Here is a 5,832-nt window from a genome sequence, read left to right on the forward strand (position 1 = left end):
AGTCTTGCACCTGTTGGGAAGATTTGGTTAGTCCTGTGATACTAGGACCTGATATCTGCAAGAAATGACAGGAAGGATCAAATTGATTCGGGAAAGAATGAAGGCCGCACAGGACCGGCAGAAGTCGTATGCTGATTTAAAGAGACAATCAGTTGAATTCCAAGAGGGTGATAGGGTAAGACAATCATTTTTATATTAGGATGACTATTAGAAATGAGAAAACCACAACTGAGAGTTTCACTATTGGCAGGTATTACTAAAGATATCTCCTACAAAAGGAGTAATGAGATTTGGGAAGAAGGGGAAACTGAGTCCAAGGTACATTGGACCGTATGAAGTACTAGAAAGAATTGGGGAAGTAGCTTACCGATTAGCACTACCTGCTGTGCTAGATCGAGTTCATAACGTGTTCCACGTGTCCCAATTGAGAAAATATGTACGCGATGATTCACATGTGCTTCAACCCGAGGTGAGTAAAACTCTTGGATTGAACTATAAAGATTATTAAGGTTATGTTATAACAGGCATACGATAATTCCTATAGGAGATGACTCTGGATGTGAACTTATCTTATGAGGAAAGACCGGTGAAAATCTTGGATGTTAAGACCCGAGATACCCGAAAAAGGTCCATAAAAATGGTCAAAGTATTGTGGTCCAACCATTTGGTGGAAGAAGCCACCTGGGAGTTGGAAGATGTCATGAGGGAACGGTATCCCGAATTGTTTGACTAAGGTATGTAGGATCAACCTACTTGTGGTATGCCTAAGTTAATTATGTGCTAATTTGCTACATCTATTCTATTGTGAGTAGCTTACCCTGAAACCTTAGATGTTAAGACCGAAGTTTCGGGGACGAAACCTTTTTAAGGAGGGTAGACTGTAACCCCTCGTCATTTCCGGATCAGATTAAGGTTCGAGAAATATGTTTTAAGCTAAGACATACCTGAGATGAGTGACCGATGCGTCAAAAGGATTTTTATAAGGAAATATAGTTGTTATCAAGCTGTGATCGTTCGTGCCGGTCACGAACCGTAAAAAAAAAAAAAGAATTTAAATTTAGGAACTAGTATTTGGACTCGTTTGTCCTAGAAAAGGGATTTCTAGACACCATACCATTATTTTTGAATTTCCTATTGAATTAAATTAGCCCATAGCAGCAAAAATTTATTTTTGATCGTACATCGCGAAGATTCTGCGGTGTACCGAACCTAGCCCAAATTGGAGCTTTTGACTGGAATAAAATTTTAGTTTCAAGAATATTCTATTTAAATTATTTCCTACCAAAATTTCATCTGTTTTAACCCCAAACAGTCCATGTTAAGATATTTTTTCCAAGATTTCTAGGATTGTGACACTTGTCACTTTAATCCACCCCTAAATATTATTATATAAGTGGGAAATGAAGTTTTGGTCTTCATTTTCCCCATTTGGCCGAAACAAGGGAGAGGAAAAGGAGGGAATTTTCTTCATCTTCAACCTCAAGTCTTAAGAACTCCATAACCAATCCTTCTTCACATCTTCATCAAAGATTCGGTAAAACTTTAATTTTATTCGGTAGATAGCTTTATTTCCTTTCCTAGTTTAAGAATCTAAGTCTTGATTTCTTGAATCTTGTTGTTATGATGATGAATTGGGAGCTAGGGTTTCAAGAAGGAATTGGGGAAAATCCACCAAAAGCATCTTTAAGACAATATTAACTACTTTGGAGGTAAGGAGTTCCCTTAAGTTGGACTAGATTGCTCAAATTTGAATAATTGATGGTTGATTGTGACTTGGTGAAATTTAGTAAAAATGTTTAGTATAAGTTGCCTGTATATGGTGTATATAAGGTGTATGTATAAATTATACTTATGCCATATAGGCTTATACTTGTGAAAATATTGAAATAAAATCAAGCTAGTTTCTGGCAGTGACTTCCGTGAATTTTTGGGAAAAATCGGTAAGGTATTTTGATCCAATTTTTTTTATACATGTAGTTCTATACGTGTAGATGCTACCATAAAAATTTCATAATTTTTGGAGTAGTATAAGTGTGGTTTCAAAATTATTTTCCAAAACTGGTCCAGAGAGAAGAAAAATCCGGACAGCACACTGCCAAGGGCAAAAAGGGAATTTTCTGTGTAAATTCGTGAACCTAGATGACCAAAACTTTTTATGAACATCAAGTACTATGAGTTAGGGTTCTACCAAAAAAATTTCAAGTGAAAAAGAGTTCGGGAACTATTCTTACCGGCTCGATCTTTCAGACTGCGCCAAGCTGAAATTTCTGAAAAGAAATGGTTAAAACCAATGTCGTTAAAGAGAAAAGAGAAGGAAAACCTTAGTTTCTGAGCAAGAGGAGGAGGACCTTGACTAACCCACGGGTGGCATATGCTCTGCATGAAGTGCCCTTGCCCAGCGGTTGTTACATATTAAATGTTGTGCCGTATGACATCCAATTCATACTTATGCGACGTCTAGTCGCTGGGTACTATATAACTCGTCGGATGCGGTATTCCCACGGGGGTGTGCACACTTAAGGTATAGATACCCCGATTATTGCGGGCAGGTTTCGTTTTAACGGACCCGGTTAGGCCGACTGGGAATCATTTTAACGTACCTGGTGCCAAGGGATCAGCGTTAGATCGGGGAACGACCACTACCCCGATCAATGATCCAAGTGGTCAAAGAGGGAGACAATTAGAGTGCTCCAAAGGCCTCACACTTTCGAAGAAGAAACTAAGTGAATTTTTGTAAGGAGATATGGCTACTCTGTAGCGGAGATGAGATGGAAATTGATGGAAAGCTCCTTGAGAGGAACGGTTGAAAACTAGTTTGAATAACTACAGGTTTGACTGGAGGAAAATATTATTTCCTATTTGTAAGAGAAGTCCAATTTGACTAAGTGATATGATTTCTTCTACGTACGTATATGTTTCACTGTGTTGTTATACTTTAATCAAAAATATATGTTTTAGAAAACCTTTATTTAAGTTTGGGCGATCCACGGATCTCCTTGCTTAGCCGTCGCGCTAACTACACTTCACTGTGTTGCTTTCAGATGGAGTTCAGCGTTAGTTCTTGCAGTCCGACGAACTCCCCTAGTTCGTCGGAAGGTGTAGGTCGTGGCATGGACTACGACGTTTTTGTACAGCAGATGAGTGGCGCCGACCCTTATGCGCCTGGCTATGCTCCTACAGCTCCCAATAGCTCACCGGCAGTAAATAGTGTTCTTCCTATTCCTGAGGGTCCTGACGTACAGGCCACTTTTGGTTTTTACCCCATCGAGGTGCTGGTAGGAAGTAACCCCCTAGAGTTTATAGTTTATTATCCTTACCCTTGGGACCCGAGTCCTCCCGAGAGTTGGGAGGAGTGGTCTATGGTCATAGTCGCTTCCCGGTTCCTAGACCATATCACATGGTACGAAGGGGAATGGCATCTTGTCTGGGGTGAGTTTACGGGTCCGACGTATCTCCAGATCGTGTAAGCAGGATGCACAGAAGGTCTGTAGGGGTTTATTCCTTGTGTGTAAATATATTTTGTAGCCAGGGGAGTGACTGATCTTGGTTAGTGGGGACATGTATGGCTTTAAACTTATGTTGGCCGTTAGGCAAAATTTCCGGTACTTACTTTGTCAATATTTATATATATATATATATATATCTTGTATGTTATTTCAAAATGAGTGACTGTGTGTGTTGAGTAAGTTTCTTTTAGCCTGTGCACCTGAAGCGGGGTCTGTCAAGGGGATGATAGAACTTGTTTTGGGTGTGGCGGTAACACCTTGGGTTGTACGGCAAGCCAGACTCCTCAGGATGTACGGTAAGCCGGCCCGAGGAGTGTTACATTGGATGACCAACAAGAAGAACCAATGAAGAGTGGAAAAATAGGTTGATATGTGTTCGTGCTATTGACCTGCAAGAATCGCAAGAAGAACACCAAGATTTGACCGAACCACCTTACAACGAAGATTGCCAATCGAATAAATAAAGGACTTCTCGTAGAACCCTGAACAATCAAAAGAGCAAGAATTCTTAATGCTAAAGAAGATGCACGCGTTACGTCGGCTTTAGGACCTCGATGTTTCAAAGTACAAGAAAGTAAACCTGGTTTTCAAGATCACCAGTAATCATAGGCGAATCTCCTTTCAAGATCAGGCGATACCTCCCTAGTTGAACCTACCTTTTCATGAAGCTTCCTCAGGAATCCCTCGTTCTGCACCAATCAGTCTTTAGTAATCCATCGCCTTCGACTTCTCCTGGGGTGGCAAAGGTTGTGCGTGTCGTACCTTACGAAGTAGAGCGTATCCGAACTGTAGACCCACGTTGCGTAGGAAGCAAGGTCAAGATTCGTCAATCGGTCAGAGTATCATGGTCAAATCGTCAAGCTGTGGAAACCGCTTAGAGTTGAGAAACTCCTTATTCTTCTTAAATCTGAATTCCTCTTTCATCCTTGAAATCCCAATTATCCTTTTGTTGAGAAATCCCTTCTATATGTTCTAATCATTATTCACATCTCTTGTGGGAAACTAAATTCTTCTTTGTTTCTTGAGACTCCAAATGCCTTTTGCTGAAACATCCCTCCTATTGATTCTAGACCTCATTGCTATCGTCCCTTGAAACCGAATTTCTCTCGTTCCCTTGGAAATTGTATATCCTTTCGTTGAGACGTCCCTTCAGTTTATCTTAAGTCTCATTCTTACCTCCTTTCAAGATTGAATTTCTTTCTTTCCTTTGGAAAATTGCATACCCTATCGTTGAAAATCATTTATGTGTTTTCAAACCTCATTCCTAATTCTTCTTGGAACCTGATTCCCTCCTTTTCCTTGAATAAGCTGGATACCCTATCGTTGTAAAACTCTTTCCGCGTTTTCAATCTCGTTCCTATCTTTTCTCAAATCCGAGTTCTTTTCATTTCTCTTCCTTAATGAAAGAACTAGATATTTCCTCGGTTGTAAAATCTCTTTTATCTTTCAAACGTTACTATTGTTTGCTTCTTGAAAATATCTTGTGCAAGGTGACAACCTTATTTCCTAAGTTGTAACCTTGGTAACCTTTGATTCTAATCTTAACCTACGTTGTCCTTGAATCTTGAACCCTAAACCTTTCATTCTTTTTCCTTGTTGGATCAACGTTTTTCTTAATGAGCATGCCCTCTATAAATGTTTTCCTCTATATACTACCGTACTAGTTTTAACCTTCTGTCCCCAATACGAATTATCCTTATGCAATGGTTCTGAGTTGGATCTTTCAAGAAAATGGAGTTCGCCTAAGCTGTCAAAAGGTTAAAGCAAAGAAGTGTAGCAGCTCGTTCAGTTGGGAAGATTTGGTAAATCAAGTGACCCTAAGATCGTAGCGTCTACATGTGTCATCGGAAAAGTTGAGTTGGTTCACGAAAGAGTGAAAGCTGCCCATGATCAATAGGAGTCGTATGCCGACCAAGTTAGACTAGATGCGTGATGCGTTTCACGTTTGCTGCTGAAGATATATGTACATGATGCGCTTCGTGATATCCACCTGGAAGTCGTAACGTTCGAAGATGCTCTATCTTACGAAGAGAAGCCAACAAGAATTTTGGACGCCCAGTCAAGAGAAGTGCACCGGCAAGCAATGAAGTCCGTGAAGGCGGTGTGATCCAACCACGTGGCCAAAGGAGCGACCTTGGATATGGGGGATGTGATGAGAAATCAGTTCCAAGCAGTTCGGCATGAGGAGGTCACCCAGTTCAGTTGATAGCTTCCGTGCATATGTTAGATCTTTGTTAGGAATCCTTTTTACCTAAGTAAGTAGCCAGTTTAGTTCTTGCATGCTAGTTTTGGGTTGGGTAAGTTATAAGTTTAGAATGTTAGAAGT

General features: G+C 40.3%; 1 long non-coding RNA gene across 1 annotated transcript; it reads left to right on the top strand.

Moving 5' to 3' along the window:
- The first annotated feature begins 1,417 nt into the window (after window positions 1–1,417).
- On the top strand, window positions 1,418–3,596 carry LOC116015178. The gene is made up of 3 exons (XR_004097563.1): window positions 1,418–1,534; window positions 1,643–1,709; window positions 3,042–3,596. It is a non-coding gene; the product is annotated as an uncharacterized LOC116015178 (long non-coding RNA).
- The last annotated feature ends 2,236 nt before the right edge of the window (window positions 3,597–5,832 follow it).

The sequence above is a fragment of the Ipomoea triloba genome, chromosome 4 (assembly GCF_003576645.1).
Source record: "Ipomoea triloba cultivar NCNSP0323 chromosome 4, ASM357664v1".
In the NCBI taxonomy this organism is placed as follows: Eukaryota; Viridiplantae; Streptophyta; class Magnoliopsida; order Solanales; family Convolvulaceae; genus Ipomoea; species Ipomoea triloba.